This window comes from Pristis pectinata, chromosome 6, assembly GCF_009764475.1.
Source record: "Pristis pectinata isolate sPriPec2 chromosome 6, sPriPec2.1.pri, whole genome shotgun sequence".
Classification (NCBI taxonomy): Eukaryota; Metazoa; Chordata; class Chondrichthyes; order Rhinopristiformes; family Pristidae; genus Pristis; species Pristis pectinata.
The window spans coordinates 82,332,009-82,345,947 of NC_067410.1; the positions used below are offsets into that span (position 1 = coordinate 82,332,009).

The 13,939-nt window shown below is 37.7% G+C and overlaps 1 protein-coding gene and 1 non-coding gene across 14 annotated transcripts in view; one reads left to right on the forward strand and one right to left on the reverse strand.

The window, feature by feature from the left end:
- Positions 1–13,939, forward strand: part of nlgn1 (neuroligin 1) — a 413,916-nt gene that overhangs the window by 103,135 nt on the left and 296,842 nt on the right. The window lies entirely within an intron of this gene.
- Positions 11,054–11,156, reverse strand: LOC127572152 (U6 spliceosomal RNA). The gene has a single exon (XR_007956583.1). It is a non-coding gene; the product is annotated as a U6 spliceosomal RNA (small nuclear RNA).

Genomic DNA, 13,939 nt, shown 5'->3' on the forward strand with positions numbered 1-13,939 from the left:
GTTTTACCCTGTACTACCTCAATGCACTGTATAATGAATTGATCTGTACGAACGGTATGCAAGACAAGTTTTTCACTGTACCTCGGTGCAAGTGACAATAATAAACCAATACCAATACCAATTTAGCATCTCGCTCACTTCCTTTGCTCTAGGCATAAATTCCCTCCTTTGTCCTTGAGTGGTCCTCCCTTTTCCCTTGCTATCTTCTTGTTTTTAATGTATGCATAAAATGCTTTGGGATTCCCCTTAATCCTACTGGGCAAGGACATTTCATGGCCCCTTTTAACCCCCTCCCCCCAATTCCCTGTTTAAGTTCTTTCCTTTCTTATTCCTGAGTTCTACCATATTGCCTCATTGAAAGAGCCCTCCAGATGTCCTCTCTAAGTGCAACTGTGAAATTCTCCCTGATCAGTAGTGCAGCTCCCCCCACCCCTTTTACATCCCTCTATCATGTCTGAAATATCGAAACCCTGAAACTTGATTTGCCAACCCTACCCTTCTCTCAACTAAGTCTTGTAATGGCCATGAAATCATCATTCCATGCACTGATCCAGATTCTAAATTCATCTGCCTTACCCGTAATAGTCCTTGCATTGTAGTAAACACACCTCAGGCCATCACTCCCACAGTGTTCATTAACCTGGCCCTGCTTGTCCTTCCTTTCAGACTTACTTGACCTGAACTCTACCTTTTCAATCCTTCCACTTGCTGACCTACGGCTCTGTAATTGCATATGTATGGTCACCTGCTTTGATGGTATATATAAAAACAACTTTTTTCATTTTTTTTGGGATCTTGTTGTTATTCTCAAGACTAGCATTTATTGCCATCTGTAATTACTCTTGACCTTCTTAACATTCTAGGATTTAGATCCAGCAACCATAAAGGAACAGCAATATGTTTCCAAGTCAGGAAATTGTGTGCATTGTAAGTTATGGAATTGCTTTGATGTGTCAGGAACTGAGTCGCTCACCACAGGATGCTCAGCCTCTGATCTGTTCTCATATCTACAGCATTTATGTGACTGATACAGTTGAGCTTATGGTCATTTCCAGGTTGTGGGTGATAGGGGACTCAGCAATGGTAATAACATTTGATGTCAAGGGGAGGTGATTAGATTCACTCTTGTTGGAAACAGTGATTGACTGGCACTTTTTGTGGTGTGAATGTTACATGCCACCTATCAGACCATACTTGAACGTTGTCTAGGTCTTGCTGCTTGCAGCAATGAACTGGTTAATTTGTTGAGGAAATCTGAATGGAATTGAAAATTGTGTAACCATCAACTAGCATCCTAATTTCTGACCTAAGATTATAAAAACTTTTAAACTAACTAAAGCATTCCATGAGAATCATGTAATACTATGTTAAAAGAAGGAATATATGGGTCCAGTTGAAAATTTAGGATATTTTTGAAGATGATGTGTCTCTTTTGTGTTTGTTTTGCTTGAGACAGTTAAGTAACTGCTCATTATCTTTACTGAATTTGTCTTAACAGAACAGAAACTTACATTTTCATGAAAACCCATTTCAGTCTCGAGCTCTCAATACTGAAGTCCAGAATTTCAGATAGTAATCCTATTATTGCTATTTATACCTCCTATTGATCCATCTTTTGTTTCTTTGTTGTTAAAACGATGATCCTATTTTGCTTGTACCATCATCCCTTCTGTCATTTAATCTCTCCTAATACCTATCTTTTCTATTGCTTTCCCCTCCCCACCTCTGTGCCATAAAACTTATTTTATCTGATGTAAAACATGAACTCTGTTTTTCTCTCCCCACAGATGCTCTTTGACTTGCTGAGTATTTTCTACTTTTTATTTCACAATACTAGTCCTAGCTGTTTTTCTATTTCTTGGACAGTAATCTTTATGAATGTGAGTTTTTTTTTAAATGTCTGAAGGTAATTTCATACTACTTGTCTCATTCTTAACAACTTTTCTGTTGCTTTGAAGCTGTATGCTTGCACAATTAATTTAGCAAAATACATTGAACCATAATAAAGAACAGGATTAAATGTCAGAAACAAAGTTTTTTCAAGGTTCTCTCCTGCTATAGCATCCACACCTATCTTCATGGCCGAATATTTGAAATGGGTATTGTGGGCACTTTTACTTTACAATGACTCTTGAACTATTGGTGTTTTCTCACCACTGGATGAGAAAAGGAAAAAATGATGTTCTTCTGGATATCGAAGAAACATGGGGGAAACTTGGTGATTTTGCATCCTCCAGAAGAGCATTTTCAGGCTGTGGCTGTCCCTAGGGCATTAATAATGCCTTCTTGTTGTTATCCAAAACCATTCTTTTAATGTATCACCTGCAGGGTTATCTTTTATGTTACATTTCTTGTTTAGCCTCTGCAGTGTGTAATATCGTTATTCATCTTGCTGAGCTAATCTAGTGGAGAGACACAAGGGACTACAGATGCTGGAATCCGGAGCAACACACAAAAAGCTGGAGGAACTCAGTGGGCAGGCAGCATCTATGGACGAATATGGACAGTCGATGTTTTGTGTCGAGACTTTTCATCTGGACATCCAGATACTGGTGGCTAAGCAATGGAAATAACAAAATGTTCAAATAAAAATATACTAGTGACCATCTTGCAAATACTGTAGATGTTCATAAAGTCAATAGCTCCTATTTGGTGTGATTAACATCAGGAATGAAGTCTATAATTATGTCACAATACCTTGTAGTATGAAATGGTTTGATAATCAGAACCTTGAGCTAAAATGAAATTAGTAGTAATCAATTTGTTCTGAATATCCTTCCTAAAATAATGGACAGAAATCCCTTGTCCTCTTGATATCTATTTGATATAGCCAAGAAATGTTTGTTTTGAGCATCACACTATTTTTCCATGGAAATCAAGATTTCAGCAAAATAACAACCAGTAAACATTGTCAGAAGAGACTCTTAGTTTACTGTTTTTACAAAATCATCTCCCTTCGGCCTTATCTACAATGGTTATTCCCATCTTCAATACAAGCAATACTGCTCATTCCCATCTTCAAATCTGCTATGCAGATATCTAAAACATCAACATTGATGCAAATATTTTTTGAAAATTAGAAACATTTCAAAAATAAAAAATACTAAGTCAATTAAAAGTGCACTAAAACACATACCAATTAATTGAAACATCAATCTGAATAAAATAATGACATCTTCCTACTCCTTATCGAAATGTATGGGATCACTGATCCTATGCCAAGTTAGACTAGGCAAAGGATCAAAGACGTAATTGTCCAGTGTATTTTCACAGACTGCCAGCAAATCCACACCCTGCCATGGGACGCTGTCAGTAGGAGAGAAGTCTGTGGTGACATCTGTCACTCAGCAGGTTCATGCAAGTTTAGGACTTGTTTCCATGCCTGTCCTTAACACTGATAGTTCCCTTTAGATTTGACAGCCACAACCGGGAAGATTCAACCCATGGCGTTCCTGCAATGTTTACAAAATTTGATACCAACATTGAAACAATGATTTGAGATTACAGTAACAAATTCTTCCAACATTGCAATGGAAGCAAAAATGCTTGTCTCCGGAATTTCAATAGATTATTTTGCAATTCTTCATATAAATGTAGCAATTTTCCTTTTTGTGCAAAGATGGGATTGATCCATAACTCAGACCATGCATGACCACTTTGTATCATCAAATTTTAGTTATCTTGTCGATTCACCCAGATCATCAAACTATACATCTATATATATTTGGTAATGATGAAGGTACATTGGTATTGGCAGGTATAATGTTTTGTATAGCATCAGATTGCCACTCAATACTTCAATTTGCTTTGAGTACAGTTTCCATATCTGCATTTCACAGGGTCTTCATGCAGTCAGAAGGATGTCCAATAAATAATATAATCCTGTAATGTGATGCCATATGCTTTTCTTTTCTGTGTGCCATGAGTGTATGTTCATCTTAATATGCAGTTAATCTTAACTCTTGTTCAGAATTCTGTGCACATTTTTGTATTATCACTGTTACATGGGCTTACAGAGCAATTAATTCCCTTTATTTTGATTATGTCCACATGCCAGTCTGCTATTAATACTTCTTCTCCTTATACAGTCCTTTTGGGGTCAAAGATGACTTGTTTCTACTCCAGTTCTGCAGATTCTGAGATGGCTGGTAAGTCTAATGTGGGATTCATGGATAGGTGGGAAGAAGGTGCTTGGTGGAGTGAGCAAATGAGTAGTTTGAGGAGTGCTGTGCTTCTTTTGCAGATATGCTGGCCATTGCGCACTTCTGACAAAGTGGTTTGAGGTTTTCAGTACCAACCTGTAAGACACTTCTCAATTTTAAGTGGTCATAGGCTTGGGATTCCCTTGTGTTGATGTACATGTTACTCTTTTTCAAGGAGGCTTTGAGAACATGCTTGGATCTTTTCCTCTCCCCACCGACAGATAATCTCTTGCTGTGACAAGCTTGGACTAGAGTGTAATGTTCAGGACTCTGGTGTCAGGTATGCCAATGACAGAATAGAGCTGATTGGTTGTAATTCAGACCTTGGTTCTGGGGTTATTAGCTTGGGAGAGGACACTGCTGTTGGTTTGCTTATCCTACCATTGAATTTGGATGATTGTGAGGAGCCAGCATGCATGCTACCTTTCCAGTGCTTTGAGGTACTTGCTGCAAGTAGTCCAGATCTCAAGAGTTCAGGGCAGAGCAAGAATCTCTGATGCCTGATTGATCATGAAGGGTTTGAGGTCATGAACTTCAAATATTCTTTTCCTCAGGCAATGCTGATGCACTGAAGGCAATGATGAGTTTCACTATATAGATCTGCTTTTATTGGGAACCTTCTCCTGAGATATGGGAAGAGGTCCACATTTTCCAGTGTCTCGTAATGGGCCTTTATTATCAGGAGGCAGTGTTGTACAGTAGGGGAAGGTTAATAGGTCTGCATGTCATGCGTAAGCCTTCTTCCCTTGTATTCTTGTTGATGATGACTTGAATCATGACCTCTGAATGTACACATATGTACACATTATCTGTGTACTGTTGCTTCTGGAGTGGAGGCAATAGAGACTGAACAGTTTTCCATTTATCCTGTAACTTAGCTCCACCAGCAGGATGCATATTGGAGTTGAGGTGCAGCATTGTAGCAACAAAGATTATGAAAAATGTTAGGTTGATGACCTAGCTTTGCTTGACACCAGTCTCCATTGAGATTGGGTCTGGACTTGTTGGTTAAAATTATTGCTTACATGCCATCATGTGGCAGACAGAGACAAATTTTTATAGCCAACCAAGTTTAAGAAGGCTGATCCACAGTTCTTGACATAAGTCAAAAGCTTTTGTGAGATCATAAAAAGCCATATACAGTAGTTTGTGCTTCTTCTTGAATTTTGGAGTTGCTGTGTGGTAAAGTTCATGTCAATTGCACCTTAAGGTGGATGCAATCCACACTACAATTCAGAGAGCCCCTGGGGGGAGTAGGGCCTTGAAGAGGGTCTTAGCAAACAAGAGGAAGATTCCTCTACTGTTGAAACCCAGCCTCTCAACCTTCAGCTACCTATAAAGCTGTATCTTTTCACATGAGGCACATAGTTTTGACCACATCCATCAAATCTCACTTTAATTTCCTTTGCTTTGAGAAGAGCAACACAAGCTTCTCCAGCCCAAGTTTTTAACTGAAATCCCTAATTCCATGGAGCATTCTGGTAAATCTCTTCTGTACCCTTTTAAGCATCTTCATATGCTTCCTAAAGTGTGATAACCAGAGCTGAATACAACAGACCAGAAATGAATGCACTTCTTCCCTTTATGGAAGAAGGGCAAAGTAACTGTAATTGGAATAAATGTAAGAGGGCATAAATATTTTTAAATCTTTGGTAAGTGAGGTCAGTGAATTTACGTAGTCATTATTTCAACCTTCTTTCGTATTGTGGCTGATCTCTGTGGGGCTTGGAATGAAGTTACTGCAAGTGGCTTTGATATCTAAAGTCTAAAATAACCCACTGCAATGCTTGTTCAATTTCCTTCAGTCCCCTTGGTGGAATTGAGATGAGGATTTTGATCAGTGATCTTTGTAACCAAAATTCATCCTCAAAGCTTACGTACATACAGAGAAGGCTCCAAGCCAGAAACAATGGCCTTGAAAATAGAAAACATTAATAACAGAAAAGAAACTGTGTTTTACTGCTAAAATTATTCTGCCTTAACTGCCTCGAAATTCACTCATCCCTCACTATTAATGCTAATTGCACTGTATGCGCTCTGCCTCCAAAATTCTATTTCGTTGAAGTCAATGCTATGAAGTTTGGAGGCAGAGTACAGCACATTGCCATTGCTATATAATGTATTTAGTGGTACTGACAGCTGATAAATTTCCAGGAAGATGAACTTACTTGAAAGCAAAAGTAAAATATTGCAGATATTGGAAAAATGAAATAAAATCAAAATATGCTGGAAATAGTAAGTCAGGTTGCACCTTTGGAATGAAAAACCACGTTAAAGTTTCATGTTGAAGATCTTTCATTGATTCTATTTTTACTAAGAGTTGAGAATCTTGTTAAACCTGTTCCATATATTCTACTTACTAATGAAATGTTGCTGATGTGCCTTAAGCTATTTTTAAAGTTGAACTGTAGTTTGCATTTTAGATTTGGGCTCAGAAAGTGTAATTTGAGCTCACACATTTAAGACTGTTAGGCAATTTTTATTTACATGGCATCTTAACATTGCAAGGTAATATTCAGCAATGGAAAACTGAAGACAAATGTGAAAAGATAGAAAATGTGTTTTTGTAAAATAGCAGTTATGAATCCTAACCAGCTAGTACTCTTCATTCTGAATTGCATTATAATAACCATAGTTGCTAATTCCATTTGCTATTTGCAAATCTTCCCCTGGCTTTACTCTGCTACTTTATGTTGTGAAGTATGTTGTCCTGAAAAAATGGAGGGAGAGTATCAGTGAGCAGCTGTCAAAGAGGAATGCATTCATGTTGGAGCTTATCCAAATAATTTGCATTCTGATTGTGAGAAGCAAGTGTTCTTAGCAAGGGAAGTTTGAAAGATAGTAAATGAATTATGAACTAAGGATACATTCATCAGAGCATTTGATGTTTAGCTTCCTTACATTCTTATCTGTACAGGATAGTATTAGAACCTTTTAGGAAGGCTTGCAAGCCACTTGATAGAATGGTGTGCAATAAAGAGGTGGGGAATATGCAGTGACAAGGTGTGAGAACTGCAGAGAAATCGAGATGAAAAGACTTGTATTTATATATGCTACTCTAGTTGACATCAGTTTGAATGGTTATCATCTTTAATGTTTTCACCCCCTAGACCAGCCATCTCTACAACTAAGTTGAAGAAGCTAGATAGTCTAATATTGCAGTTGCACAATCTTTTTCCAAAGCCAGCCAGAAATATTAGTGATTGAAACCAACCTACCTTGTTGCATTTTCACTTTAAATACTTCTTCTCAAGCAGTCCCTTGGATCAAAAATGACTTGTTTCCACCCCAGTTCTTTGGATTCTGAGATAGCTAATGAGATCGATGTGGAATCCTTAACATTATTGGTTTCCTTATGTGGTCAGTGGATATGGAGGATCTTACAAAGGTAGCATTGGTGGTACCCCTGCCCTTCAGTGGAGAGGCTGCCCATCAAATCCATGGTCAATCTGTCAATCATATTCAAGAAGGGGTTGACAGTTAAAATTATCTGGATCTTGCACTGTTTCCAGTGGGTGCTGCCTGTCGAAATTCCTGCCAATTAATATTTTCCCTCCCTATGCTTTTGAAAAGCATCATTCATACATTCATTATGAACTTTTGAAACTGTTTCATTGTCTATGGTTGTAAAGTCAGAAACAAATGGTATTGTTTTAAATACCATTGTGGTGGAGAAGTTATTGGAAAAAGTTCTGAAGGACAGAATATATCTGCACTTGGAGAAGCAGGTATTAATCAAGAATAGTCAGTATGGTTTTGTTAAAAGAAGGTCCCGTTAGACGAATTTGATTGAATTTTTTTGAGATGGTAAGTAAGTGTGTTGATAAGGGTATTGCAGATGATTCAACTACATAGATTTCAGAAAGGGCTTTGACAAGGTCCCACATGGGAGCCTCATCCAAAAGATAAGGGCCCATTGGATGCAAGGTAATTCAGCAAATTGGATCCAAAATTGGCTTAGTGAGAGGAGGCAGAGGATAATGACTGAAGCTTGTTTTTTGCAAATGGAAGTCTATGACCAGATGTGTACTGCAGGAACTCTTATTGTTAGTTATATCCATTAATAATTTGGATCCAAATGTAGGAGTTACATTAGAAAGTTCAGAGATGACTTAAAATTGACAGTGATGTTGCTGGTGAGGGAAGTAGTCTGTGGCAACAAATGGTGTTGATGAGATGGTTCAAGAATGGCAGATGCAATTTCATTCTGAAAAATGTGAGGTGACATATTGGGAGGATTAATTAGGCTAGGATATATACAATGAATGGTAGGACCGAGGACCCTAAGGAGTACTGAGGAAATGAGGAACCTTGGTGTTTATGTCCAGGGCTCCCTAGAGGCAGCAGTATGGTTGGATAAAGTGCCTTTGTGTCTTCATAAAGTGGGGCATTGAATGTAAGAGCAGGGAGGTTATGACACAACTGTGTGAAACATTAGACTACAGCAAGAAAACTGTGTGCTATTCCAGTCACCACACAATAAGAAGTATGTGATTGCACTGGAGAGAGTGCAGAGGAGATTCACCAGGATATTGCTTGGAATGGAGCATTTCAGGTATGAGGAGAGACTGAATAGGCTGGATTTGTTTTCCTCTGAGCAAATGTTTCTATAATAGGATGAGCACTTGAAATGCATGGCATTAAAGCTTCAGATTGGGTACTTGATGCTTTGATACTTTGAAGCATAGATACTTTGGGCTGAAGAGCATGTTTCCATGCTATTGGACTCTCCTGCTCACTGACTGTAACCTTTTCAATATTTCTACTTTGTTTGTTGTCACATTGAGACTGCTAATCTGGTGTATTTTTGTTCATGAATGTAAAAAATTCCTTTGCTACACAGATAACTTTTGTCTACTATTTCTAAGCAGTGTTAGATTGCATTAAGAGGTCACTATTGAAATCATAAGCATATAGTCAGCAACAAAAATCTGCTGGAGGAACTCTGTGGGCAGAAAGCAATTGTTGACATTTTGGGTCAAAACTCTGCATCAGGACTGAGAGTGAAGAGGGGAGAAGGCAAGTAAAGAGGAGACGGGAAGTGGTGAGACAGGAGCCTGAGGTGATTTCACCAATTTCACATGAGTTTCTTTACTCATTTGTGAATGAAAGGTTGCATTGCGAAATATGGATTTTGATATTAACTTTGAACCAGGCTGTTTTGGCCTAGCTAAATTTTGAACTGGTTAGGAAAGACCATCCTTATAACAAATAAAAATAATTCTTTTCCAACTACCATTACTTTCTAAATGAATTCCATCAACCATTTTCATTGCTTTCCATTTTGTTCAGAAAGTGCAGATGTGTATGTATGCACATTCATGTGTATAAAAAAGCCATTGAACGTATTTTAGATTGCAGCTGTAAGCACTGCCTTAGTGTTTGCAGAAATGCTTTAGAAGGAAAGGTAGAGTGTTACTGATATCAGTAGACAATGCCATTTCTTATTACTTCAATTTCTTATATAGACTGTAAGTTGATTAGGCATTTCAGTACCAGAAGACATTAGGAAAGCCTTAATGATTTTTTGTATATTGATAAAACAATCACTGCATCTTCTAAAAACATACTCTCTTTCAGAATAATTCTAATTTGCAGCTTTAAAAAGGAGGTTTGGCACAGTGGCAACTGCCTCAAAGCCCAGATCCAGGTTTGATCATGGGTGTTGTGTCTGTGAGTTTGTGCTTTTGCTGCTGTGAACATTTAGGTTTCCCCCAGGGACTCAAGTTTCCTCCCACATCCAAAAGATATGCTGGTTGTTAGATTCATTGGCAACTGTAAGTTACTCCAATGCAGGTGGCTGTAGCAAGAATCAGTGAGGAGTTAATCAGCATGTGTCAGAAAATAGAATACAGACAAATAAGTAGGTTGTTGAGTTTGTTCCGGGATCTGGCATAGACTCAATGGGTTGAATAGGTTCCTTCTCTGTTGTAAGGAAAAATGGGAAATATAATGCAGATTTAATCATATCATGGAAAGTTCAATTTAAATTATTTTTCCAATAGTAAGAACATCTTTCCTTGTTAGCTTTCTTTGCAAAATAAAGAGGTTTGACTTGTCCTCTAGCATCTTAAAGAAAATGGTTGAAACTGACTCTTAGTGGTTGGCCAATGACTCTGTCCAAAAAAAGATCTTTTGTCAATTCTTAGATGCCAAAAGAGGAAACACTTTTAAATACAGCACCCCCACCTTGCCTGTCTTCTGAGCTCTAAACTCAGGCAAATGTATTTTCAATGGTAGAAATGTAACCTAAAAGCACCAATATGCAATTATTTGAAAGTTGTTTATCTATATGTTACCATTAATAGAACATAGATCAGTACAGCACAGGAACAGGCCCTTTGGCCCATGTTGTCTGTGCCAACCATGATGCCAAATTAAGCTCAACCTGTCTGCCTGCACGTGGTCTATATTGCTCCATTTCCTGCATGTGCTAATGCCTGTCTAAATGCCTCTTAAATGCCACTATTCTGTCTGCTTCCACCCCTCTGCATTCCCAGCATCTACCGCTCTCTGTGTTGAAAAGTTACCTCTCTTTCCCCTCTTACCTTAAAACTATGTCCTCAGGTATTTGACATTTCTTCTCTCGAAAAAAAGACTCTATCTACTATTTATGCTTCTCATAATTTTATAAAGCTCTATCATGCCTCCCCTCAGCCTCTGATGCTCCACAGAAAACATCAAAGTTTGTCCAACCTCTCCTTATAGCTAATACTCTCTAATTCAGGCAACATCCTGGCAAACCTTTTCTGCACCCTCTCCAGAGCCTCCACATCCTTCCTATTATGTGGAAACCAGAACTGCACAGAATTCTCCAAATGTGGCCTCACCAAAGTTTTCTACAACTCCAAGAAAAAATGCAACACTTCATGAACTTACATATCATCCTTGCGCAGGGGCCATGCTAATCTTCTCTGTATTGCTCCAACTTTAGTATATGTGCTGCAGAAGCAATTAAATTGTGCACTTGAGCCATGCTTCATATTTTTAGCACACAGACATTTCTGGAAAATAAGACTTCTGTTCGGTCCATCACGTCCATACCGGCTGAGAAATAGCAATCCGGAATAATCCAACAGCTCTTGGTTGTTATTTTGTAGGTTACAGTACTTCATATATGTATCTAAATACTTTTTAAATGGGATGAAGGTTTCTGCTCCGACCACTCTTTTAGTCAATAGTTCCAGACCTGCTGTAACTCCAGCTCCCCTCTAATTCTTCTTTTAATTGCTTAAATTTATGTCTCCCGTGAATTTGTTTCTCTTCTAATGTAAATAATTCTTCACTATTTTTTTCATTTCTGTACTTCTCATATCTCATGCTGCAAAATTTTATCCTTTACTTACATCAAAACATAAATCGCTACACTGTTCTCGAGTGCATGAAAATACATTCAAGAAAATATTAGAGTCAGAAAGTCTGCAGTTTTCAGTTGACATTTTAATGAACTCATGAGTTCACTTAACTGGAATAAGATGTGGTAACCTTAAAGAGACATCCATTCACCTTTGCAGAAGAAGAGATTGACCAAGAAATTCTATTTTATATGCTTTGAGATATAATTGTTATATGTGCAATGAGAATAAATTTCCTGGGAAAACTAATTGAGAGGGAAATTATCAAGTGCTTTGTGATTTTCCTCTCGGGTCCTTTACGCATCCAACGTGCTAATGTGTAGAGGTGAGCAGTAGCTTTTAGACATGATTTTTATATATGCGTACATAACTCATGAACGCTGCCAATCGTTCAGAGACGTGTAAGGCTTGCTTTGATGTAAGTTAAAGGGAACTGGCATGAACAGATCCCAGACGAGGGAGTCTACTATTGGTAACAGGCTTCAGGTAGACCCACAATGGCAGAATGAACAACAAAAATGAGGGTGTTACTTAATTAAACCCCTGCCTATTGCACATGATGTCTTGGACTTTGTATGCAGGGCTTTCAGTTGGTGAGCCCTCAATAAAAAAAGTAATTGATCTGTCTGCTGTACACTGTCTTCCAATCACTGAAGAACTTCTAGGTCACTCCATTTATGATTTACATTTCATATAAGATTTGTTAGTATAAATCAAGGTCATCCAGTTTATCTTGAGCAAGGTCATGGGAGATTTGGTATGTATACGGATTGCCAGGATGTTGCCCCCAGTGTGTCATAGTTCGATATTTTTGTTGTGTGATGCAGATTGCAAAACTAAAACAATCTAATTCTCATTAAGAGCTCTGTAATGGATCCATATGTAACAAGGGAGTGCAGTTTTCACCTTTACCATTCGTGTGTTTAAGGTTTGAGTTTATATTGAACAGCTAAAAATATATAAGTTTAAATTAATTTCAGTTCTCTTTCTCTAACATATATTCTTTTCAATTGCATTCAGGGTAACCAAAATATACTTAACTATACTGAACAATAGCAAGGTCTCTTGGTCATGGCCTTCTCCAAGTTAATACAGTAATAAACTCCTCTCTCAACTTGGTGCTGTATTTAAACCAGCTTTACTCGGGAGAAAAGTATAAATGGCAACTGCTGTAATAATTTAGAATGTATTGCAAAAAATAAAGAACTAAAGGATTAGAAATTTATCTGTTGTCAAATGAACTAAATGTGTGATACTGCAGTGTGTATGCACTGCAATCCACTCTGAAATTCAGTTTCATCGACTTCAATATGCATTCGTTGGTCATGTTCTGAATGCTAACAGTAATGCTGCATGTATATTATACTCTGCTTCTAAAATCCAGTTTCGTTGAAGTCAATAGATAAAAATTTCAGAAACAGTGTTCAATAAGTATGTGCCACATTTCAAATGTTTAGCTTGCTGTACTAAGGATGAATTTATTCTTTTATGTTTTTGTTTGTGATGTTTTGTAAGATAAAAACTAAATGCGATTGATTTTTAACTGCTTCTAAGAATAACTTGCCTGGGGCTTTGTTTGTATTAATTTTCATTTAATATAGAGGATCGCTGGAGGGCATGGGACTAATAAGCAGCAAGCCATAGTGCTTGCTATGAATGCTTTGTCTTAAACTTGATTGGGAATCAAATTCTGAGTTAGAGACTGACATTTATGTTGAGCTTATGGACTGAAATTTGATTAACTTTTCATTACTGGCATTAGCAATCTGGTGAATCTATTTGAGATTACTGGTACTGTGAACAGTTGTGGCATAACATGAAATAGTTACATGTAAAATTAGAAAGTGTTTAGTTTGCAGAAATGGAAGCACTATAATGTTCACAGACAATGGGCAAGTTACTACTCAAGTAGTCTTAACGTACACCCCTCCCCCCACCCCCTGGCACATAGTTACCAAAAAAGCATTTCTCCTGGGCATATGTAATCAGCTCTTCAGGTTGAAACCCATTCTGTTAGCATAACACATTAATGTCTGGCATGCTTACACAACTAACTTAGGTGAAAATGAAATGTAGCATGAAATGAATGAACTTCAAAAAGTAATATGGATCTAAAAAGCTCCAGCTTGAGTTTAAGGCATGGCCATTCATTGATTTATCCACATCGCCAGGTGCCGAAAAGCTACTTCTCAAGATTTCCAAATTTCCATTAATTCCTCATGAGCATTAACATGAGAACCTGCTGCAATCAGCATGGAAAACCTTGGCTGTTATTATGTGACAACACACTGATCCCACTAATAAGCTAGTGCTGTTATGCAATTTTCTGTTTCTATACTTCCTCTGTGAATTTGATTTTACCATGTTTGCGAATTATAAGCA